At 46.4% G+C, this 26407-nt stretch overlaps 1 protein-coding gene across 1 annotated transcript in view; it reads right to left on the reverse strand.

Annotated features, from left to right (window-relative positions):
- SLAIN2 (SLAIN motif family member 2) overlaps window positions 1-26407 on the reverse strand; it is a 383646-nt gene that overhangs the window by 115967 nt on the left and 241272 nt on the right. The window lies entirely within an intron of this gene.

The raw sequence follows: 26407 nt of genomic DNA on the forward strand, positions 1-26407 counted from the left end.
GATATTGTTAGGATTGCCGTTTTACATTTGGTAGGCCTAACATTCTGAGCAGTCGAACAGTGAACCTTCAAGAGAAAAGTGAAATTGAATACAGCTTGGGAGAAGGATTAGTGATTAGGCTACTTTGTATGAGTCTGTGGTAAAGTACAGTCGCAGAAGGCCTCTTTCTGAACCTCTGTTGTCTTTCTGCATTTTCCTTGATTCTTTCTGAACCTCTCTTGCATCTTTCTGCACTTCTCTTGCTTCTTTCTGCGACTTACTTCTTCTTTCTGTACATTTCCTACCTATGTAGGCATAGTTAGAAATTAGCATTTAAAAAACCTTAGAAATTCACTGAAAAAAATAGGTTTCAGGGATGTTATAGTTAGGAATTAGGATTTAAAAAACCTTGGATATTCACTGAAAAAACCACAGGTTTTAGGGACGTTATGGTTAGGCTGACATTTTGCTTGTACAAAACAAGAGAAATTAAGCTGTTCTTGTTAGCTGAGCTAACTATAACTCGACCCCCGCAATGCACTGCTGATGACGTGTCATATTACATCATTCATGACATGGTCAGTGACATCACTCATGAAATCTCAAATTACATCACAGATGGCATCAGCCAGTGACAGTGTTTTTAAAAAGTTTAAGAATGTTATCTATCTATCTATATATATATATATATATATATATATATATATATATATATGTATGTATATATATATATATACACACACACACGCCAAGGTGTACTGAAGAATGAGTGAGTGTATGAGTGGCATGAGTGGCTGTATGGATGATTTAGTGGGTGAGTGACTGAATGAAGGGAGTGATTAAACGTGTCTTAGTTTATTTATTTATAGAGTGTTTTGTAAAGCGCGAACATGACCCGTTAGGGTATCGGAGCGCTTTACAGCAGTAGCAAGTTATTTACAAGAATTAGCACAAAAAAAACAAGTTAGATACAAATTGGATCATGCAAACATGAAACAATAATGCAGGGAAAAACAGGCTATACACAGGGACTAAGGAAGGCGAACAGGAGAACAGTTGGGGAGAATAGCCGGAGGACGTTGGCAAGAGCAGATGGAAACTGCAGGCACCAGCCTTTGCCCATAAAGTGACAGTGAGGAGGAAAACAATGCAGAGTGGTAGGCAACGTCACTGAAAAAGGAGTCATATAGTCTGCATGTATGAGAGCAGAGTCAACAATCCCAGAAGAGATCAAGTACAAGATAAAACAAATTGCTGGACTGCTGAAACTGCAGAAGCGCTGAGCGAGATTAGGGTAGGAATTTGCCCATTAGGAAAGTCTTTACTTTGTTTTTGAATCTTGATAGAGCAGGTATTCTTCTGATGCAAGGCGGCAGCAAGTTCCAAATTCTGGGGGCAGCCCCAGAGAAAGCTCTGTTGTATGTTTTCTTCTTCCGGAAGAGGGGTGGTTTCAACACAAAATCCCTGGCACACCGTGAGTGCCTACCTCCTCCGGAAACCACGATTTTATGAGCAAGATACGCAGGAGACTTGGAGTGTACAGCTTTATGAGTGATACAGGCCAGTTTGCATTAGAGTCTGGCTTCATACGGCAGCCAATTCAGCGGCGTTAGGTGCTGTGAAATGTGATCACATTTCTTGGAGCCAGTTAGGAGTCTTGCGGCTGCGTTAAGACAGGCTTTTAGGGGAGCTGTTGAGACCTTGGGTAGGCCAGATAGGGTTGAGCATCCGTATTCGATCCTAGAGATAACTAAAGCCTGAACTGCCATTTTTAGGTCCAAAGTATCTAGGAAAGGTTTGAGATTTCTCAGGTAGCTCAGATGAAACCTGGCATTTTTGCCCATTGTGTTTATGTGTAGAGGAAAATGGAGGATTGTGCCCTCATGATTTGTCAACAGTAGTCCAGAAGAAAAATTAAAACATTCTCTGAAAGTTTTACATGCGTGATTTTTATTTCCGGTTATATTTGTGAAAAGCGAGGACAGCCATTGTGTTTATGTGGTCTTACATGTTCAGGTTTTTGTCCAGTGTGATTCCTAGTGATTTGGCAGAGTCCACTATGGTAGGGGTGCAGTTCAGCGCAGTGATCGAGTTGGTCCATTCAAGCATGTCAGGGGAACTTTCGGACGAAAATTAATAAGAATTCGTTTTTTTGCGTATTTAGTTTGAGCTGGTTGCTAGCAAGCCGTTGAACAATGTGTTTCAGAGCATCATTCATTATTTTGATCTCCTCTAGAGATGAAATTTTGATGTAGCTCTGACTGTTGTCTGCTTACATGTGGAAAGAGATGTTGGCGATACGAAGAGTTTCAGCTAATGGTTTGAGATAGAGGTTAAAAAGAGTTGGGGAGAGAGTTGAACCTTGGGGGCAGCAATCATAATCAGGGGAGGATAGATTGCGATTAACTAAGAATCTCTGGGAGCGGTTCTGTAAGAAGGATTTGAACTACTTGAGAACGGTTCCCCCTAGTCGCATCCTGCATTCCAGAAGTTCTAGTAGCTTTTCATGGTTCACTGTGTGAACACAGATGATAGATCCAAAAGAATTAAGAGATATGTTTTGTCTTGGTCTACGGCTTGGAGGGCATCATCTACTATGTGGCGAATAGTAGTTTCAGCACTGTGATCTGGTCTGAAACCAGATCGGCATTCATCTAGCAGGATGAAAGTGGCAATGTGTAGGCTAAGTTGTTGCACGCATTTCTCAAGTAGTTACGCAAGTAGAGGAATATTAGATATTGGTCTGGTTCTGCAGGGTTTAGCAAGGTTTTCTTTAGAATAGGGATGACTTGTCCAGTTTTTAACGAGTCTGGTATAGACCCTTGCATTAGGGAAGCATTGATTATTGCAGTCCATATGGGTATGATGAAATGGTTTGCTGCGGATAAGCAGTTGGATGGATGTGGGTCATTGAAGTGGTTGTTCGGTTTAATGGATGATGGAATTTTTGATATGCTATGCTCGTCATATAAGTTGAAGGTGATCCGGTTGGCTTGGTTTTCGGGTACCGTCTGTGGGGAGTGTGCAGCACCGCTTGGAAGTGTCACCGCAGGCTGTGAGAAGACGATAGCGGTAGAATACAACTGGTTACCCGGGGAGTTGATTTTAGCCAAGAAGAAGGAGAACTCCTCATAACTTATTAGGGATTTGGTTGTTTCTGTGGAGGTTATAACCAGTTTATTCGACCCGTATTACATTGGGAGTGCTCCGAGGTCTGAATCCCGACAGCCGTAACCGCGCAATGAGCGGTAACGGCTGTCAGAAGCCCTCCCAATGTAATAGGGGTTGGCTGACCGACATCAGCGGCTTTTTTTGTTAAGTGTTTTACCACAAAGGGAGATTTGATTTCTTCTATCCTCAGAAATCCATTTGCCGCCTCCGTTCTCTTTGAAACTGCAGAGCTCACTGCGCCCGCAGCACCATGTATATCACACCGTGATTATCAGCATCACGGCTCTTGGTCCCCTCGCCCCACCTGGTGCCCCCTCCCCAGTCCGGAGGAAGACCCCCTGCAAGTCCTCCATTGATCCTTCTCTACGTTGGGGTCGAAACATCGACAAATTATGATTTCGCCAGCATATGCCTCAGTTATAATACGCTCACGTAGGCCATCTAAGCATGGCAATCTGAATACTGTTATGTGTTTCTATTCTGACTCCGCATGGAAGCAACTTATCTGTATTTGTATTTTGACTAATAGGCGATTGACCGTCACTTTGATCCTGAAAAACCCTCTATCCTTGCATGCAATCACATCAACCCGCACCCCTTACCTCTCCCTCACTCCTTGGGGCACCATTTTGTGTTCTTTCAAATAAGCAATTTATTGTTGATACAAGGTCCATTGTGATTAAATAACAGTGTACCCACATTATTACCTGACTTGGCTTATGTTTTGCAAATCTTTAGCTTCTCTTTATTTTTTGATTGTAAGTAAACGTGTACGGGGACCCCTTCTCAATGTACCTGAGTAAGTGGTTGGACATTCAGGAAGTCTTTGAGGGTGTTGACCTGGACATCATTGAGGTCATTCCAATGAAGGTTAACGTGTCCTAGGAATTTATCATTGGAGTGTTGGAAGGCATTTGCTATAATGATTTCCTAGGGGTGGTCAACGAATGAGTCATTTTTATCTGGGGGTGTTAGAAGGTGTGCAGTTTGCATAATTGGTTTGAGTCATTACTTATGGAGAGTGCGAGGTATTCGCAGGAGTCAAGAGGGTCGGAGCAGAACTGGGTAACGGAGAGGTCGCAGCGATGTATGCAGGCAATACCTCCCCCTATTTAAATTTATCTGTCAAGTCTTATAATGTTACAGTTGGGAGGTGCCAGTAGATCCATGCAGTGTGACGAAGCTTTGTTGAGCCAAGATTCGGTTAAGATTGTCACGTCAATTTCTTGCCTCAAGATGAGTTCGGCAATTGTTTGAGGCATGCTTCACTGCTGATCGGTAGATAAGGAGACCAGAGAGTGGAGATGTTGAGTTCCCCCTGGCTGGGTTGAGTCGTGGGTAGGGGTGGATAAGGGTATTTGTTTTAGATTACTGCGGATTACCGCTCTGTTTCTGCAACTAGAGGATCTGTTTGTGTTGATTGAGACCGTATTGATCTTATTTTCCCCTTCCTTAGCAAGGGGATTAGAGGCGGCAGGTGTCACCTCGTAGGATAGAAGAAGAGCTAGAGTTTCATCCTCTGATAGATAGTTAAGTTGATTGCGGGGGCGGTATTGTCTATTAGCCAGCGACAGTGGTTGAAGGTAAGGCTTAATATGCTGGCCGAGTACTGAATTTCGACTATGCTTGAATTTAGCGAGGGAGTGTTCAGTAACGAGTAGGTGGTTCCTCAATTCAAGAGTCGCGTTATGGATGCTCTGAGCTAGGCTAACTGATCAGAGCTTCAAGGTCCGTTAGTGAAGGGTGTACTAGTGGCGAAAGGACAAAAGAGTCTGGGCTTAGAGTGGCATAGTCGGGTCCTGGCAAGAGAATTGGAGTTCAGTTTCCAAGTGGCTGCGTTTCTGTGTGGAGAGGTGAGCCTGTTGTGCTATTAGTGAATATATGGGTGAGGGACTAATCTGTGTGAATGTGTGTATCAGTTTGTCAGTGAATGTGTGTATCAGTTTGTCAGTTGGTGTGTAAGTGGCTGCATGCATTGGTGAGTAGATACCCGAGTGTCTATATGGGTTATTGATTAGTTACCGAGTACTTGTATGGGTGCCTGAGTGTCTGTGTGTGTGGGTGGGTGGGTGGGTGTGTGACTCCCTGCATGGATGTATGAGTGGGTGAATCCCTGGGTGTGTGGGTTCGGAGTGAATCTGTGAGGGACTATATGGGCGAGTGAGTGTGCGTATGGCTGTGTCGGTGAGTGAATGGATGTCTCAGTGGTATATGGGTGAGTAACTGCATATGTGAAAGGCAGTATATGTGAATGTTGGAGTATATAAGTGAGTGTATGATGCTGAGAGTTGCTGTATGGGTGAGTGTGTGCTTGTATCAGTGACTGTATGAACAGTAAGTATTTGTTAGTATCTGTATGAGTAGTGAGCCTGTGTGTGTTTCTGTACGAGTGAGTAAGTGGCTGTGTGATTGAGTTTTTGGGTGTGTGAGTATGTACGTGAGTAGCTCTATGGGTGACTGTGGATATATGAGTGACTGTATGGGTGGATATCTCAGCCGCTGTATTGGTGAGTGACTGGCGGTATGAGTGAGTGGTGAGTGGATGTGTATTTAGACCTATGAATCAGTAAATGGGTATGTATTTAGTGGTGTTGGTTAATCAATGGTTTCAAGAATGGTGGTCTGGAATATGGAGTGGGTGTATGATAGGTTATATTGGGGTGTGAGTAGGTGCATCAGAGATTATGTGGATGATGTCATCAGCAGTGCCTTGCGGGGGTGCAAGTTATAGTTAGCTCAGCTAACTACAACGGCTGAATTCCTCTGGTTTTGTACGAGTAAAATGTCAGCCTAGATAGAATGTCCCTGAAACCTGTGTTTTTTTCAGTGAAAATATACATATATCATATAGTCTTAGTCATCCCTACTTCAAAAGACATAATATATATATGCGGATGGAGTTTACCTTTTTAAGAAGCTATGCTAGCAATTTGACCATCTTATCAGCCATTACCTGAGTAGTGGTCTCTAATACCAGTTTATTTTAGCACCTTCATCGGTGTCCCTACCTATAGTGTTCCTCAGGGTACGTTACCAGGCAGTGCGGGGAGACAAAAGCTTGATTCCCAAACATGATACAGTCTGTTTCATTATGGTGATAATACTCTCAAGTGATCTGTGTGCGAGATGTTGTTCTGTCTAATGCATACTGCCTTTTCAGTACTTTTATGTATTCCCATTCTATACTCTGTGGCGAGCCCATGCTCTCATTTAGTATAAAAAAAAGGACTGTGTTTTACCCAATTACATTTGAACTAAGCATGCCAAAATGATTCTTGGTAGAGGTTGCATGTCGATATTGTAGGTCATAACCTACAACATCTACTTTTAATCAGGAGGAGCGTGTTATCAAATTACATTATGCCATGTGCCAGACCCCATTTGGCAGAGGGTGGGTGGCGTATGGGACAAATAGAAGATATTGTGCCTAAGCTGTGGGGGTGGAAGCGATAGAACGTTGTCCCGGGGCCAATCCTATTACAGGCTCTGCAAACTGGGCCAAGTACTTGACTCTCAGTGGTGAGACCAGGTGAGCAGCCACAAACTTCAAGGTGGTAGTGTGGGGGTGTCTCGTGCTCAGAACCCAACAATCATCCCTCAATGAAATGTCCAACACAGTATTATCTTGCTAAATAAGGAAAATGCTACTTACCAGTATGCATCTGTTCTTGGCATGCAGAGCTGCAGAGTTGCACACTGTGCATAGATCGCCACTAAGTGTTGGGCCCAGATTTTTGCAGTTTGTTGTTGTCCTGAAAAGTTCTTTGGAAGTCACGAGATAGGTGACTCCTCCTTTGGACCACATTGCGCATGGGCATCGGCTCCATCCCCAGATTGTTTTTCGCCATTAGGGAAATGATGGAGCTTTGCAAGAAGGAAGTATGTCCATGTAATTTGTATCTAATTCCATCCCCCAAGGATGATTAAGTATGTGTCCGTATGATTGTCCCAAGATGGACGTTTTTTAGCATTGTTGTATATTTTATTTTTTTAATGTTTTCTTCTCCTGATTTTTTAATTGTATAACTGTTTTTATTCTTGTACCTGTTTTTACTACAATGCTTTTATGAAATGAAATATTTCGAAATAAAGCTATACAACAACAACTAATTAAGATAATACTGGAACAGACAAGGGTAGCCGGGGAGGCGGGTGGGCGTGTGCAACTCTGCAGCTCTACATGCCAAGAACAGATGCATACTGGTAAGTAGCATTTTCCGTTCGAGGCATATGAGCTGCAGATTGCACACTGTGCATAGATTGTATAGCAGTACCCACTCTTAGCAGCGACCACCCCTATCTGTTGCAGTAGTTTGGAATAATGTTTTGAGCCTGGCCCACATTAGCTTGTTGCTTGGTTTGCATATCTACACAATAGTGTTTTGTGAATGTGTGCGGTGTAGCCCATGTAGCTGCTCTGCAGATGTCATCTAGGGGAATGTTCCCTAAAAATGCCATTGAAGCCCCTATTTTTCTTGTAGAGTGGGCTTTAGGAGGAACAGATAATGTACGTTTAGCTTTGTGGTAACAAATCTGTATGCATTTGACAATCCATCTAGCTATCCCAGATTCTGAAATGGGATTACCTCTGTGTGGTGGTGAGAAAGACACAAAAAGTTGTTTTGTCTTACGAAAGGGTTGTGTCCTCTCTATGTAGTATAGCAATGCTCTTTTGACATCTAGTGTGTTAAGAGCTCTTTCTGCTACTGTCTGTGGTTGCGAGAAGAAAACGGGCAGTTTCACAGATTGATTGAGATGGAAGGGAGAAATGACTTTGGGCAAGAATTTTGGATTAGTACGCAGAACTACCTTATTGTGATGCATTTGCAAGCAGGGTTCTTGAATGGTTAGTGCTTGTAGTTCACTAACTCTCAGCAGAGAAGTAATAGCTACTAGGAACGCAACCTTCCACTTAAAAATTGTAGTTCACATTTGTGTAAGGGTTCGAAGTGAGGTCCCATTAACCGTATGAGAACAACGTTTAAATTCTACAGAGGTGAAGGTGGTACTCTGGGAGGAATTATTCTTTTAAGGCCTTCCATAAAGGCTTTAATGGCAGGCACTCTGAATAGAGATATATGTCTGTTTTGCAGATATGCTGCTATTGCAGCAAGATGTAGCCTAATAGACGTATAGGCTAAGTTACCTCTTTTGAGATGCAGTAAGTATCCTATGATGTGTTGAATAGACACATCTAGAGGATTAATATTTTTGTTGTGACAATATATTACAAATCAAATTGTTTCCACTTGGCTGCATAACATGTCCTAGTGGTTGGACGTCTAGCTTCTTTTATGACATTCATGCAGTCTGGAGTAAGGTTCAGATATCCAAATTCTAGGATTTCAGGAGCCAGATCGCAGGGTTGAGCTGAGCTGGGTCCGGGTGTCTGATTTCTCCATGGTTCTGTATTAAGAAGTGTGGAGAGAGGTGGAATTTTGGTGCGGTACTACAGACAGTAGTTGTAGCAGTGTAGTGTACCACGGCTGTCTGGCCGACGTTGGAGCAACTAGGATGAGGGTGAGAGAATGCTGCTGTAGTTTGCGTACTACTAGTGGCATGAGTGGTAGAGGTGGAAAAGCGTTTGCAAATCTGTTTGACCAGTTCATCCATATCGCATTGCCTTTGGACAGTGGGTGTGGATATCTGGCGGCGAAGCTTGGGCATTTGGCGTTTTCGTGGGTGGCAAATCGATCTTTCTGAGGTTGTCCCCACATCTAAAAGAATGGCTGAAGAACTTGCATATGAAGTTCCCACTCGTTGGTCTGTTGTGTTTGAAGACTTAACAGATCCACTATGGTATTTTTTACTCCTGGAACATGCTGGGCTAGAAGGAATATGTTTTGAGGTATAGCCCACCGCCATATGTCCTGTGCTAGTTGAGAGAGCTGCAGGGAGTGTGTGCCTCCCTGTTTCTGTATGTAATACATGGCTGTCATGTTGTCTGTGCGGAATAACACAGCTTTGTTTGATACTTGCTTTTGGAAAGCTTTTAGTGCTAGGAATATTGCTAGTAACTCCAGATGATTGATGTGGAGTAAGAAATGCGTTACTTCCCTGTAACTGCAGTTATCCAGTATTGGTGTCTTTCATAGATTTACATGCCTGAATCATTCCCCGTCGTTGAGACGGGAGTCTCCGGTACATAGAAAAGTAATGTCCTATAGACATACATAGAGAATAGTAGGCCTAAAGGCCTCACCTTAGTAACATATACATGTCCTTTTGTAAAAAGGACCAAACTCTAAACAAGAGCCAATCAGCTATCACCTCCCTCTAGAACCTTTCTGGCAGGAGCCTCAGTCCCTCAGATTTTCATACGCACTAAGCTAAGTAGGCGTGACACAGAGAGTTAGGTGAGTCCTTCCAGGGGAGGCGGGAGGGTTGCATGTGAATCTATGAAAGATACCAATACTGGATAACTGCAGTTACAGGTAAGTAACGCAGTTCTTATCCAGTATTATGGGTGTCTTTCATAGATTCACATGCCTGAATCAGAGTAGCAAGCAATGCAGAGTACACATTTCTGATGGAACAGCATATACTATTCCTTAGATAATACACATCATGCGAGCATGAACCATCATTAGACTTCCACAATAAGTATTAGTAAAGAAATGTGCATACCAGAGTAGGATGGAGGGACGGAGGAAGGCTCACCTTACTGAAATATATAGCTGAACACTGCTTGTCCCACTGCTGCATCATTCATCAGCTCCATATCCAGGCAGTAGTGCCTAGTGAATGTATGCGGCGACTTCCATGTTGCCGCCCTGCAAATGCCAATGACTGGCGCCCCTGCAAAGAGAGCCATAGAAGTGGACATAGCTCTCTTGGAGTGCGCTCTCACTTTGGAATGCAATGGCTGTCCAGCTTGGTCATGACAGAAAGCAACGGCTGCAGAAATCCATCTGGAGATGCTCTGCTTGGTAAGTGGTAGACCTTTCCTAGTTCTGCTGTAAGCTACGAATAGCTGGTTAGATTTCCTGAATGTTTTTGTTTTGCCAATGTAAAACTTCAAGCATTGTTGAGATCCAAAGAACGCAGCGATCTTTCAGTTGCTATGCTTGGGTTTGGAAAGAAGGAACGCAGAACCACAGGTTCATTTAGGTGGAAGTCCGACGGGACTTTTGGGATAAACCTGGGATTGGTTTTCAGGATTACTCTGTCGTTTTTAAAACTGTAGAAAAGGATCCTGGATTGAAAACGCCTGTAGCTCACTGACCCTCCTTGCAGAAATGAGCGCCAGGAGGAGTGCTGTTGTCTACGAGGCATACTTCAGGTCAGCTCTGTGTACTGGTTCGAACGGATGTTTCATGAGCTGGTTAAGAACCGCATTGAGATGCCAGGCAGGTGGCAACACACTTACTGGCTGGAAAGATCTGTATAATCCTTTTAGAAATTGCTTAATCGACCTGCTTGACCAGAGAGATTGACTCGTTGAAGTTCTTTTATAACGAGATATTGCTGCTAAGTGTACTTTAATGGAGCAGTGGGCTAGGCCCTACTGTGCCAGATGTAATAGATAAGGTAAGATTTGCTCCGGTGAGGAGGAGAAAAGCAGAATGCTTTGATCTGCACACCAAACACAAAAGCGCTTCTATTTCAGGGAATACGTTTTGGTCGTTCTATCCGCCCTTGCTCTGGCAAGAATGTCCCTACAGTCTTGTGGAATATTCAGATTGTGGAACTCTCGGAACTCAGGAGCCCGGGTAGCTAACCTGAGAGACTTCAGTGTTGTTCATTGTGAGCAGAGATGGATACTGCCGCAGGCGGATCGGCGGCTCCAGGGATAGACGGTGGAGCTCTGAACTAATGTTGCCTCGGCCAAGTTGGGGCTATTAAAATTAGAGTACAAGGCTCCACCGAAATTTTCCTGAGGACTCTGGGAAGCCTCAGGATTGGCGGAAAGGCGTACGCAAAGACGTTGCGCCATGCGATGGAAAATGCATTCCCTAGAGACCCTGACTGGGGATGCCAACTTGCGAAATGTGGGCATTTGGCGTTCATTCTCGTCACAAAGAGATCGATTTGCGGCATGTCCCATCTGGAGAAGATCTGGTCGATAATTTGTTGATCTAGCTCCCACTTGTGTGACGATGTTTTCTGCCTGCTCAATGCGTCGGCGAGAACATTGTCTGCGCCTGGGACATATTCCGCCCTTAGGGTTACATTGTGGAGTATGAGCCAATTCCAGATTTTTATTTTTTTTTGCGACTCGCAAGAGAGTGTCAGCGAGCGTGTTTCTCCCTGTTTGTTGAGGTAGTGTATAGTCGTGGTGTTGTCTGTCCGGACGAGCACCAGGGAATGTTTGATTCTTGCCAGGAAAACATGAAAGGCCAGGAAGACCGCCCGCAATTCGGGCAGATTGATATGTAGTTTCTTCTCCATAGGAGACCACTACCCGCTTATCTGTAGCTCTTGCAGAAAAGCTCCCCAGCCTTCCAAGGAGGCGCCTGTTGTGACAATATGAGAAGCAGCCGGAAGCAGGAATGACAAGCCTTGAGACAGATCTTGAGATGACATCCACCATTGCAGGGCTCCGACCATCTGAGGATTCACTTTTATGTGGCCTTCGAATGACCCTGTGCATTAGACCCACTGCTTTGAGAGCGCCTCCTGTAGATTCCTCATTCGTAGTAGTCAGTGAGGAATCAGGAGGATACACGCTGACATCATCCCCAGGAGGGATTTGAAGAGGCGGACTGTCAAGACTTTCTTCGAGGCTACTATAGCAGCTAGTGCAAGGGGCTTGTTCATCCTCACTCTGGATGGGAAAGCTTCTGCTGACCGTGTGTCCAGGGTTGCACCTAGGAAACTGATGCACTGAGAAGATTGTAGGACCGATTTTTCCTGATTGAGGGTGAGACCCAAGCAATCGAAAAGCTTTAAACAGGCGTTGGAAGACCTAGACGCGTCTTCTAAGGATGAAGCCTTGACCAGCCAGTCATTCAGATACGGAAAGACTTGGTGATGGCACTGTCTGAGATATGCCGCCACCGTGGTTCGACATTTCGTGAATATGCGCGGTGCAGACTTGAGCCCGAAGGGCAGAACGCCGAAACTGCAAGTGTCTGCCCGCTACTGCAAATCGCAAGTACCTTTTTGTGATTCCTGTGAATTGGGATATGGAAGTAAGCATCCTGTATGTCTACGGACGCCCTAAAATCCTGCTCTTACAGTAGTTGCAAGACCTCCTGGGTCGTTACCATGCGAAACGACTGCTTCTTTAGGAATTTGTTGAGAGCCCTGAGGTCCAAGATTGGTCTCCACTGCTTGTCTTTTTTCTGGATCAAAAGAAGCGGGGATAAAACCCTTTTCCCCTCTGAGATGGAGGTACTCTCTCTATTGCTCCTATCTGCAGCATAATTGAGATCTGTCATAGAAGCAGCCGTAGATTTTTGTCATTTCCGCTGTCCTTTACCTTGAAAGGACGACCTCCCAAAAGAGGATTGCTTGTTTTGCTGTTGTTGGCGCTGTGCGGTCTACTCTGGCCTGAAGAGCAGGAAGACTTGTATTGATAATTTCCTCTGTAGGAAGACTGTCCTCTTCTTCTATTTCTACTAAAGGACTGGTTCTTATACTGAAGAGTGCCCCAAGCTCTCGCAGTGTCTGCTTCGACAATTTTGTGCCAAATAGTAACTGGCTATCATATGGCATGTCCAAAATCTTTGTTTGCACCTCAGGACTGAAAGAGGTTGCCTTTAGCCATCCTTGGAGCCGCAAGACTGCTGCTCCAGCCAACTGGCGGAACCCTGTCATAGCGATATCCATCGCCAGTCTATAGTTTCTGACGCCGATGATTCACCATCTATCAGAATCCTCTTTACTTCCTCTTTGGATGAATCTGGCAATTCCGACAGGTATGGGGCTATGTGTGTCCACAATTGTCCATGATAGCGTCCCAAGAGCGCTAGAGCGTTCACGGCCTTTACCGTCATTGCCGACATTGAGGAAAACCTGTTCCCAATGTTGTCCACTCTTTTTCCCTCCTTATCAGGAGGAAGCGACAAAGGGGCCGAAGGATTCCTGGAGTTCTTCTGGGCCGCCTGTGTCACCACGGAGTCTGGCTTAGGATATCCTGTTAAACACGCCGGTGCTGTATCTGGCGCCCTATACTTCTTATCCAACTGAGGGATCACTGGTGATACAGAGGAGGGGTTCTGCATGACCCTTACCCCTTCTGCCTATAGGTAATCTATCATCGGTATTGACCTTACTGCCTTCTTGAGAGGTTCTTTGAAGTCATACAAGAAGCAGGACTGTTCTTGAGAGGTCATTGAGATCTTAAAACGTTGAGCAGCCCTCTCTACCACACTATAAGAGATTCCAGAATTGGCGGATTTTCCCTCGCCGACGAGCCCGTCGACGAGATCGTCGTCATAGACTATGCCGCCGTAGACGAGCAGTCATAGATGAGGCCGTCGTAGACGACGCCATAGACGATCCGTCGTAGACAAGGCCACCGACGCCGTCGTAGACTAGCCTTTGCAGATGAGGCCGTCGAAGATGAGGCCATCATAGATGAGGCCATCATAGACGAGGCCATCATAGACGAGGTCCTTGTCAACGCCGTAGACAGGCTGTAATAGACGGGCAGTCATAGACGAGGCCGTCGATGACGATGCCGTCGTAGACTAGCCATCGAAGATGAGCCTTCGTAGACGAGGCCATCGTCGATGTCGTAGACGAGCAGTCATAGACGAGGCCATTGTAGATGAGCCATAGTAGACGAGGCCATCGTAGATGAGGCCATCGTCGACGCCGTAGACAGGCTGTCGTAGACGAGTAGTTGTAGATAAGCCATCGTAGATGAGGCCATCGTAGACAAGGCCATCGTAGACGAAGAGGCTGTAATAGGCAATGATGAGGGGTTTTTCGTCGATGATCCTGTTGACGATGTTGGCTTCTAAGTCTTTACATCAGGAAGTATAGAAGACGCCTTTCTGAAGGGTCTCATGACCAGAGGAGGTGATTTTGACGGCTCAGAAGTCGTCTTTTTTTATAAGATTTTTCTCCAAAAGCAAGTCCTTTACTCTCCTTTTCCACAGAGTGAGGAGATTTTGAAGGACTGCGTCCAGAAGACCCATGAGTGGTCTTTTTGAGGGCCTTCTCAGGACGTTCCCCTGAGGAATGAGTCTGAGGAGATTCTCTTGTCTTTTGAGGTATCCTAGACGTTGAGGGCAACGCCTCATCACACTAACTGCAGAAAATAAAAAACCTCCTTTCTGGACTTAACCATATTAAAAGTCGCCCTTCACGACCTCTCAAAAAATGTACTTGAGAAAGTGCGACATACCTTGCAGTCTTTGGCCTGCGGCATAGACAGTAAATGCGGTCAGTGTGAGGAACAGAGCAGAGCAACCTCTTGGAACAAGAAGCACAGGTTCTAAAATAAAAGTATTTCTTCTCCTTACCAGACCTTCTTTAAAGAATGTATTTGAAGATAATCCATAGTAGAAAAGCAAAGTTATTTAATGAAGTGAAAAAACACAGAATCTGAGCAGAGCTCAGAGGAGACTCCCTTAGCACAACGTGCGGTAGAAAATCTGAGGTACTGAGGCTTCTGCCAGGAAGGTTCTAGAGGGAGGTGATAGCTGATTGGCTCTTGTTTAGAGTTTGGTCCTTTTTACAAAAGGACATGGATATGTTACTACGGTGAGGCCTTTAGGCCTACTATTCTCTATGTATGTCTATAGGACATTACTTTTCTATGTACCGGAGACTCCCGTCTCGACGACGGGGAATGATTCAGGCATGTGAATCTATGAAAGACACCCATAATACTGGATAACTTTTGTTGCGGTGTCCACCTGCCGTGCATGGTGTGTTGCAGTAGGTGGGCTTCCCAGCCGGAGAGCTATGCGTCCACAGTCAAGATGATCTGAGGAACTGGCTCTAGGAATGGTCGTCCCTTGAAAAGGTTTTTGGTGTTCCACCACTGCAGAGAGCGGTGAGTCCGTCCGTCTACCAACACTAGGTCTGTCATTTGACCTTGAGCCTGATTCCATTGACGTCATAAGCATTCTTGTACCGGACGCATTTGAAGTCTTGCATGGGGCACTATGAAAATGCAAGAGGCCATCATCCCTATGAGTTGCATTAACACTCATGCTGGAAGGGAGTGTTGTAGCTGAAACTTTGTTAGAAGTGTTTGGATGCTGGCTATCCTTGCTGGAGTGGGATAAGCTAGCGCTTTTGAGGTGTTCATTGTGGCACGAGGTACTGTTGTACTTTGGATGGTTGTAGATGGGACTTGGAGTGGTTTATTGTGAACCCCAAGTCGTGAAGCAGTTGTATTGAGGCATGAGTGTGTTCCACGCATTGGTTGTATGAGCTGGCTTTAATGAGCCAGTCGTCGAGGTACGGGAAGACATGGATGTGCTGTCTTCGTAAATGCGCTGCCACTACTGCTAACCACTTGGTGAATACTCTTGGTGCTGTTGTGACTCCGAATGGGAGTACTTTGAATTGATAAGTGTTGCCCGTCTATTACAAATCTGAGATACTTCCTGAGAGCCTTGTAAATGGGACTGTGGAAGTATGCGTCCTTGAGATCTAAAGTAGCAAGGAGGTCGTTTTGTGACAGAAGCGGAAGGACTTGTTGGAGTGTGACCATGTGAAAATGGTCTGACTGTATGTATATGTTTAGCGGTCTGAGGTCTAGAATAGGCCTTAGGGAGCCGTCCTTTTTTGGAATTAGAAAATATAGAGAGTAAACCCCCTTGTTTTGTTGGTGCAGAGGAACTGGTTCTATTGCACTTTTTTGTAGCAGAGATACTAGTTCTTGCTTTAACAGTGATAGATGTTCTTGTGACATTGGATGCTGTTTGGGTGGTATGTTTGGGGGGGGTAGATGTTAGTTCTAGACAGTAACCTGACTGAATAATTTGTCGCACCCACCTGTCTGATGTGATGTTGGTCCAGGCAGGAAGGAATTGTTGCAGTCTTACCCCCACAGGAGTGGAATGTTGAGGAGGAAGGGGGGGGGAAGTCATTGGGTAGGGGTAGAGGCAGAGCGGGGAGTTGTTGGTTTTGCCTCTGCCTTTGTTGTTACCCCTGTAACCCCCTCTCTGGTAGCCCTTAGTGAATGTGGATTGGCTAGGGGTTTTGTAAGAAGTGGAGGGACTTTCCGAGGAGTAGCCTCTAGTGTTGCCTCTGTATGATGAGCGACGAAAAGAACGTCTGGGAGCTTGCAGCTGCAAGGCTCCCATAGATTTTGCTGTATCTGTCTTTTCATTTTTTAATTTTTTATATAAGACCTTTATTTTACCATAAAACCAATACACAGCTACTGGCCTACAACCCCTGGGGCCTGCCGCCACTTTTCTCATACTTACGTTACTTTCTGGATTACACAGCCCAAGTGCCGACAACCCGGGGGTACGGCGGCGTTGTACATCAAGTTGTGCATACAGGTCACTCTTCACATTCGGATTTAGATAGGTCTAGTTTTTATATTGTATAACTAAAACAATTCAAACAAGAAGTTACCTGTCATACGGCATACATGTGACAGGCACGTTTTCCTCAGCACAACGTCACGTTATTCAAGCTTCTGTTGTAAGAGAGTAGTTCCGAGGCCCCTCAATCTGCCGGTATCTTAGTTCTCCCCAACTATGTAGATTAGTTCCTTACTCGAAAGTTACACATTCCTCCACCCTCCTTCCCCTCCCCTTCCCATTCCTGTCCGCAGTCACACCCTAGAATTCCACTTCCCTTCACCATCTTGATCTTAGTCCTCCTCCCTCTCCTCGTCTGACGACAGACCTTCATCTTCCTCCAGAGGTTCACATATTTCCCCCCTGTACACATTCCACGGGGTCCATACCTTGTTCCACTTGCGCGGGCACGCTCTAGTAGTGTATACTGCCCTCTCCATGATCATGACCCTGTCCATGTTCATGTTCCATTGTGTCAGTGTGGGGGTTTCTACCGCTCCCCATTTTTGTGCTATGTCGAGCTTTGCCACTATCATGCCTATCGTGGACCATTGCCGCCCGTGCCTGGTAAGGTTGTTGGGTCCCCATATATTTAGCAGGCATTTCCTTGGATCAGGGACTAGTGACACCTCCAGTGTTTGTGACATAGTATGCATTACTTGTCTCCAAAATTCCTGAATGCGTGGACACTCCCAAATAGTGTGGAATAGTGTTCCCTCCTCTCCGCATCCACAAAGACCGTAAGAATGCTGCGCTCTCTGTATTGTGTATAGCATCTTCCTTGTATAGTACACCCGGTCTAGAACCTTGAGCTGTACGAACCTAAATTTAGATTATATTCCTACCTCCTTAGGTGACCCTAGCGCTTCATTCCATTCAGACTCATCCACCTCTCCTATGTCATCCACCCACTTGTCTCTTAGTTTGGCTGTCGGGTCAGGCAGATTATTCACGGACTTGACTGTCACGAGGATTGTTTGTGGGCGCTTTGTTTCTGCCTGCTACCTGAGGCTGCTGAAGCTGGTGTGAGCGGCTCCGCAGTCGGCGGATCTTTAACGCGCTCCCAGTGTCAGCCCAGGTCGAGGACTCTTGGGTGAAATCTCTGCTAGGAGCCTACCGGGGGACTGCGAGGACCAGCATTCTCTTCTTTGCACAGCTGGTGCCTCTTCCCCCGGCGGCTACGCCCTCTGCCCCTGCTTCAAATACTTTTCGCGCCACCCGCTTCGCGGGTGCCGCTCATTCACGGACTTGACTGTCACGAGGATTGTTTGTGGGCGCTTTGTTTCTGCCTGCTCCCTGAGGCTGCTGAAGCTGGTGTGAGCGGCTCCGCAGTCGGCGGATCTTTAACGCGCTCCCAGTGTCAGCCCAGGTCGAGGACTCTTGGGTGAAATCTCTGATAGGAGCCTACCGGGGGACTGCCAGGACCAGCATTCTCTTCTTTGCACAGCTGGTGCCTCTTCCCCCGGCGGCCACGCCCTTTGCCTTGACGTACTTTACAGGTGTAAGCCCCACCGCGATGCGGGACGCGCGCGGGACGGAGCTCGGGGGCGAAGACCGGGCAAAGAGCGGGCCGCTTGAGGCCGTTCGAGGCCTGGCGAGACTGGACTGGGCCACCTTACCAAGCCCTTCTTATATGGACTCATCTGTCTGTCCCTTTGTTGACCATTGCCCCTCAGGACTCTGAATCTTTGGCCAGCTGTTGTTGGGGCCGTGTGGGCGTCGTGGGCACAGTGTTGGGTCTGTAGGCGTGCCCTTGACTGCCTCTCCACCGCCGCGGGACTGCGAGGTAAATCAGCTTCCACAGCCTCCTCCCGCAGGCGGCTACGCCCCCTTGATTTCTGATTGTCTGAGTACTATAAGAACAGGAGGCATTGCAAATAGTCACTATTATGGATTTACCATCGTTGAGGAGTGTGGGGGGTAACACTAATAAAGGCACTCTAGATAATTTCTTTAAAAAATCCACCTCTGAGATGGATAGGGAAACTGCACTGGCTGAACGTAGGGTAGAACGTCGTCGCTCTATAGAAGGGATCAAAGTCAGACTTTCTTCATCAACAGTACCCCAGTCTCTTATTCCTGGCCTAAGTGCAGCCCCAGATAGTGAGGATCCTCTTGCTACTCAGGGCATCCCTGTACTTTTACGAGATATTTCCCCCCTCGCCTTTCCCAACAGTTGTCTCAAATAGCATACCAATTAGTATTAAACTATCACCAGGTATTACTGGTGCAGGACAAGAAGCTCCATCCGATACTCCGCGTATGACCAAAATTATTGCTAGGAATATACCAAGAAAACTGGAAGTCTCAAAAGTATACCGCCCGCCCCCAACTAAAAGACGTAGGAGGGGGGGTACTTTTCCAAAAGGAAAGATCAGTCACTCTGACTTCGGCAAAGGTAAAGGGGCGAATCTAGCCTCTGCTCCCAAACCAAAGGAAGTCTCTACACTAGTTGAGATCCAGATGGACCCCCAAGAAACAATACCACCTCCCGCATCGTCTGCCCTAACATCGGGCTTAGAACCTTTGAGTGGTGGACTGTCAAACCTCCAGACACATGTCCCTTCTCTTGACATTCTTGAGCATTTATTTAGGACATACACACTTCCAATCTTAGAAAGATTATCGGGGATAGAGCACCGACTGGGGCAACTGGAAATGGCAATTTCTAATAAAAGTGACTCTGGTACTTCTAATGTAAATCCTCCTGCCGCAGATATATTGCACAATACCGTATCTGACAAGGCTAAAGAGCCCAATACACTTAGTAAAATAGCGAACAGAAATCCTGTAGGGACTAAACCAACTAAAACTGCTCCCCGACCACTCTCGCACAGTTCAGGCGCCATCCCAAAGGGGAGAAATAGCCCGCCTTTAAGATTAGCCCAGGAGGCTAGAGGGAGGGCGACCCCGCATAGGGTTGAACATCGCAGGGGCCGCCAGGTTGAACTTCCCCCCGAAGCAGTTCCTTATGTGGTGGTGCTTACGGGTGTCCCTACATTGGAGGGTGATAAGAGAGAAGGACCCCTACAGCGTAAAAATAAAACTATGCACTGGTTGACTCAAAATAGGCCGCTCCCTGGTAATATTAATGGGGAGATCATACATGTCCGTCGGCTCCCATGGTTGGGGAGCCGAGATAAAGATATTAAGGGCGATCTTATTGTGGTCAATTTTAGAGATCCAGAAGCGGTTAGGCACATCCTTAGCTGGATGCCTGGGAACCTGGGTAAAACAATTATGCCCTGCGACCTCACATATTTCTACACCCTAGAGCCCTAGTGGCTCCCTTGTCACGTCCCTGGTTACCCCCTGCTATACCCAGTAATCCTGGTACCAATTTTAATAACCATTACATGTCTTCAATGCCCTACTCCATGGCCCCAAAGAATGCTTTTGGGTGGGAAACGGTCCCCCTTAGGGGCTATGGTAGTAACTCTGGGGGATTGGCTCATACGTTTGAAACAAGGGGGATGGAGCATCTGATCCCCTTTACACCTCTGGAACACAACAATAGATTCGAGGCCCTGTCAGGCCTCGACGACTGTGAATGACGGTTGGATTTTTATACCAGCCCTTCGCTAACCCCGAGGAGTAGTAGTAAAAACAAGAAGCTAAATGGTGGTAAACAGACCAGTTCAACTACTACTGTGTATTTCGACCAGGGGAAGGCGGGAGGAACTGCTGCCAGTAATTGCTGTGGAAATGATAGGCTGCAACTGGACAACCCAACTCTTGGTAGTGTGCGGGGTTTATACAATATCTTGCCTAATAATATACAAGTTCATGCACAGATCTATAGTGACCAGCCTGGCACGACCCTACTATCTTCTGTTCCCCCTAATCAGGATATGACATCTGCACCTGGGCCCCCTGTTTTGCAAAAGGCAAATGATTCCACCTATACCAGGGCTCTGGATCCCATACCCAAACATCAACCAGGAATTTTGAAGGTCTTGTCATGGAATGTTGCAGGCATTGCCAACAAAATTCACACTGACGACTGGGATTCCATAGTGTCCAACAGTGATGTATGTTTCTTCCAAGAGACCTGGGCTAGGGAATCTTTGCTCCGAACGGGGTATGCAATTTTTGAAACTAAGGCCAGCTGGACTGGTAAGGGGAGGCCCTCAGGTGGCTTGGCGGTGTGGGTAGCCTGTCACATTGGCTGTACTGCAGAGAATATAGTAACTTCTTCGCAGGACATACAGTGTGTTATATTGAAGTGGCCTAACGCCCCTAAGTTAGCAATTATAAATGTTTACTCCCGTCCTGTTGGTCCAACTATGGAGTCTCCCACATTGGAGGAACTCTCGTCTTTTTTGGGCCAGTTACCAGCAGATTGTAAGATTGTGATGGGTGGTGACTTTAATTGTCACTTTGAACCCTTAGAAGGGCTGAGGGAGGGAGCTCTTACTGCAGAAGATGACTTCTGGGGCGTCCCGGTGTGCCAATCTACCCCATCCGAAATCATGGTCTCCATTGGCGGTACAAATCATGTCTTTGACGCTTAATTCAGCGATAAGGGCGTGTAATGGATGAACAATCTCAGATACCCCTTCTCACTGTACCTTTAACAGGAAAGACCATGAGTCGCGCCTGGACTACATTTTTGTAGACATTAGTTTGTGGCCCAAGGTCGAGGACTTCAAAATAATTCCACGTGCAGACAGTGACCATAATGCCCTCTTACTACACTTGATGCACTCTGTTCTAGCACCCGGCCCCCAGTCTTCTGAGAGCAGGGAGGATCCATGTAATTTGGTACTCACTTCAAATAGGCGTAGGGTTAAAGGGGAGAAACTGGCAAACTCAAAAGATAGTATCAGTAAATTGTATGAGCTAGCTCTCCCCAAGTTAGAAGAGCTGGACAAATTAATTCATTACTCTAGCTCCCAGGATTTTAAAAAGAGACTAACCCAAATCCATGAGGAGCTGGTGGGTGTCATGGGCGAGGTCCTCTACCCAGAGGCAGCGCGGCGCAAGCAAAAGACTCAGGCCTCTTCCTGGTATAACTCAGCCTGTAAAAAGGCCAAGACTGAACTAATAACAGCAGTAAAAGCAGGTACAAATAGGACTAGGTTGGCTGAGCTTAGGCGTGAATACAAGGATGTAATGGCTCGGGCAAGGTCAGACTGGGACTGGGATAGGTGGCAGGAACTCTCTGGTGCCCTTGAAATGAGGGATTCAAGGAGATTTTGGTCACTGGTAAACATTGGTTCAGGTGATCCAAAAGCTGCAGTTGAGCCCAATATTGCGGCCTCAGCGTGGGAAGCCCACTTTGGTAACCTCTATGGAGAGCGCTCTGATGATACCAGTGATGTGGTTGCAGCCTTCCTGGCCCAGCCTAGTGACAAGTTGGAGTTCAGTCTTGGGGAGGTAGCCAGTGCAATAGATAGGCTGGCGATGGGGAAAGCACCGGGACTTGACAAGCTGCCTGGTGACCTCTTTAGGTCCCACCCTGAAATCTGGGCCCCGTACCTACACATGCTTTTCAATTCTATTGCAGGTGGCATGGAGATCCCCTGTACTTGGCTGGGGGCGGAGATCGTACCTATTTTTAAGAAGGGCTGTCCCCTTCTCCCAGTCAATTACAGGCCGATCAGCCTTATAGATGTGCCTCAAAAGCTGTTTTCCCGCCTCATATTGGACCATCTCCTGGACTGGATGGAGGATAGAGATATTCTAAGTCCCCTTCAGGCCGGCTTCAGGAAAAAAACGTCCACCATGGACCAGATCTTCCGCCTTGTTCTCCTCTATTGGAAACTGTGAGGATTGAGGGCGGGAGGCTGTACATGGTGTTCGTAGACCTGAGGTCAGCATTCGACCTAGTCCCCCGAAAAAAACTCTGGGAGGTCTTAAATGAGATGGGAGTCCCGGCGCATCTCTTACAGGCCATAATCAGACTTCATGAGGGTAATTTTGCCCAGGTCCGGTGTGGGAGGGGTGGACTTTTGTCAAACAAATTTCCTATCCTTAGGGGGGTAAGGCAGGGTTGCGTTCTGGCGCCAACCCTGTTTTGCCTCTATGTTAATAACGTTCTATCCCATCTTAGTAATGTTAAGGACAATGATGCCCCCTTTTTGGCAGGCAGGAGGGTGCCGGCTATCATGTTTGCTGACGACACCCTCCTGCTTTCCAAATCTCCGATGGGGATACAGCGGACTCTGGATGGATTTGGTCTCTTCTGTAGACAGTATGGTCTTGAGATCAATACAGGGAAGACCAAATTCATGATTTTCAACCCTTCCCCCAAGACAAGATCAAATCCTTCACTAAGTTCTGTAAGCCTGGAAAGGGTAAAAACGTTTCAATACTTAGGGGTGACCTTGCATGAGAACCTAGCCTGGGAACAACAGATAGCAAGCTCTCGGATTAGGTTGTCTCAACTGTCCGGGGCGATTTTGTAGGTTACGAACACCTCCACCTTTAAACCAATCGCTCCGGCAATTGAAATGTACAAAACGCAAGCTAAGGCGGCTGCAGTATACGGCAGCGAGCTGTGGGGGCATAAGGATGGGAAAGCGCTGACGAGCGTAGAAAACAACTTTATGAGACGACTTCTGGGCCTCCCCTGTGGCACACCCCTGACTCCTCTAAGATTAGACATGGGACTCTCACCATGTCTAATCCACCTCCCAACATACTAAACCCATGACAGGGAAGGTGGATACTGTCAAACAAATGAGGGTTCACATGGTGCACCCCCTCCAGGTCTGGGACCTCATTTATGACAAGGGACGGGTCTAGTCAAGAAAGAGGTCGGATCCTCTGAGGAAAGGCACTTGGGCAGGTCACCTTTCCATCCCAAGACTACCACTACTGAGCAGTTTGTGATCCATCTAGATCAGTGTTTCCCAAACTGTGGTCCGCGGACCCCCAGGGGTCCTTGACACATTCCCAGGGGGTCCACAGGCAGCAGTTTTGAAAGCACCATTGTTTCCCAAAAACCTTTGGTGGAGAGCATTCCAAAGCCCCCTCTGTAGTGGCCAGGGGCACTCACTGCACTTGGTATGCACCCTATGGGGACTGGTCTGAAAACATTTTCTAGGGCTACTTTTAGTTTCCAGTCTGGCCCTGACAAGAGCAAGAGCCTCGTACTGTAAAATAAAACCAGCTTTTTAAAAGTGAGTCACTAGGATGCAGCACCAATCTTCCCATCAAATTATTTTGTTTTTTGCAAATTCTTTAAATATAAAATATTAAGAGGGATATTTACAACAGAAGTGGAGGAGCGTGTTGCTAGCCTCCTTGGCTTAACAACACGCTCAGCCACTTCTGAAACGCAGGGCTGCACCATATTTACAAGAATATAGTGCAGACTTGTGTTTCCCCCTGCACTGGCGCTACCCTTAGCAGGGTAGCGCCAATACAGGCATCCTTGCACCATAGTGCAAGTGTGTCTGCGTGTAGGGAAAGATTGTTTATGTACAGGAAGGTCCTCCTTCCTGCACATAAACAACTTTGAAATGCAGTTTTGTCACTTATATGTGTTCTGCTTAATGCAGCACACATGGAAGTTACAAAACATTTTCAAAATTGTTTACGTGCAAGAAGGGTCACATTCCTGAACCTAAACAATCCAAGGCGTTTTGCTTTTTTCATGTGTACTGCATAAGGCAGCACAGTGGAGTAGTGTGGCTCACTGGTTAGAGGCGGCAGGCCTGAGAGCAGAAGTCAGCCTGGGACCAGGGTTCAATTCCCGACGCGGCAGGGTCGTGAACCTTGGTCAGCGGACTCGATAATTCTCGCTTCGGTGCTTACTCTAATCAGGGGTTCCACTCGGCAACTCTGGGCATTAGCTTGCCTAATCTCCACAACGGCCCCACCAATTCCGGGGATGCCTGGCTCCACCTTGGGGACTCCCAGTAAGGGACCATCCCACAGGGAAAGCCAGGACGGGTTCCCCAGAGTTATACAGCGCCGGGACGCCCCGTTGCTGGGGCAGCTGTGCGCTTTACAAGTATACTACATTTACATTTACATTTACATTTACATTTACATGAAAAAAGCAAAATGGAGGAGCAATAAAGCATTTCTCCTTATTTCGCCAAGTTAAGACAAGTTGTTTCCTGTTTTTTATTTTGGCACAGCCTCCTATTTACACTGCCCTTGTAAATAGGAGGCACCGTCAAAATCAATGGGTGTTGCTGTGGAACGCCAACCGCAACACACACTGCCCACCTATTTCACGCTAAGTATTGCATGAAAGGGTGCCTTATTTGCATGGCAGCGTTAAGCCATGGTAAGTGGCTCAACGCTGCCTTGTAAATAAGGCGAAGCCCCTATCACCACGGGAACATCGCAAAAAGTGATGTTCCCTTGGGGATAAGGGCTTGTAAATATGCCCCTAAAATCCTTAGTAATTCAAGTTTTTCTTTTCTGTGCACATGTGTGTTTATTGTGTTCGAATTACTGTTTTAATGTTTGAAATTTAAATCCTACAAATTACTTGGGGGTCCCCGGCTTCCAGTGGTGACTCAATGGGGGTCCACAGGAGTCAAAAGTTTGGGAACCACTGATCTAGATCACAAACTTAGTACCAAACAGATACGGCCAGAACCTAGCCTCAACCCACACTATGACAAGTCATTCTTTCTCAATTTTGGCCAGTTCTTTTTCGTAGGTAGTAACTTAAGACAAAAAAAGGCCATAGGATTCTCAATCCCTTTGTCATGGAGATGTCCAGTACTGCTTCAAATACCTTCTTTGAAAAATCGGTTTGTTCCGCAAAGGGTTAACTGTAGTAAGGGACCTTAAAGTACACAATGCTCTCTGGAGTTCCTGAAAAACTTTCACATTCCTTTGTCCAAATCCTCTTTTTGAGCTGCTTCTTGTACGTCAACGCTGTCAAAGGATAATGTTTGATTAGTTCGTTACAAAGCACCTGTAATAAGCGGGAGTCCTAAAAAGGCTCACACCTGTGTCACAGAAGTCCGCACCTTCCAATCCAATACTGATGAATTTTGACATCCAACGGCTGAATCATTACGTAGACTACATTATACAGTCCCGCTTGGCACTTGGTTGCCCTGACAGTCAGTTTTACCCTGATATCCTGACAGCACCAGTTCTAGGTACTTCAGAGGATCCTTTCATGTGGCAAGAAATGTTTTAACGCAAAGACCATTAACTTAAAATGGACTAAACCATCAGGAGTTAAAAATGTGGCCTTCTCTTCGGCAATATGACAAAAGTAATCTACCAGTCGCCGCTTGTCAGATTAAAAGTGCTGCAGTCCTTTGCAGCACCCTGCTGGTCCACAAACTTCTAGGTGCTGGGGATCAGATGAGTAGCTGTTTCAGTGACTTTGTAGAGTGCTTTGTAGTTTAGACAAAAGTACTCCTGATCTCCATCCTGACAGCGGAGTTCGAATACTATGTGCGACGCCCGGTGGAGCTGCTCTGTTCAGCTATTGAGATTGGCCTTGGTTCATCCCCTGACCGTCACCTACCCAGCTGGACTTTAGGCACAGTTTTTCTCCCCATCTCCATGTCTTACCCACCCCCCTCATCGTATTTCTGTAACTCTGCTTTTTCCTTGTCTCCTATCTAGCTATCTGTTCCCATTTAGCACTCTTTCTTTGTCTTACTTCCTTTGCTCCTATCTCCTCTCACCTGAATCTTTCCCCTTGCCCACTACACCGCCTAGCCCCCTGTCCTTTTGTGCCCTTTGACTAAGCACTCCTTCTCCCCTTGTTGGGGAAAGATCCAATATTTATACTCTGGAGTCTCAGCGAACCCGCTGAGAGAGTCCACAGCGCCTAGAGATCCACTCACAGTTGAGGTATGGTATGGCACCCCTTGCCAAAGCAC

The sequence above is a fragment of the Lissotriton helveticus genome, chromosome 2_2, assembly GCF_964261635.1.
Source record: "Lissotriton helveticus chromosome 2_2, aLisHel1.1, whole genome shotgun sequence".
Classification (NCBI taxonomy): Eukaryota; Metazoa; Chordata; class Amphibia; order Caudata; family Salamandridae; genus Lissotriton; species Lissotriton helveticus.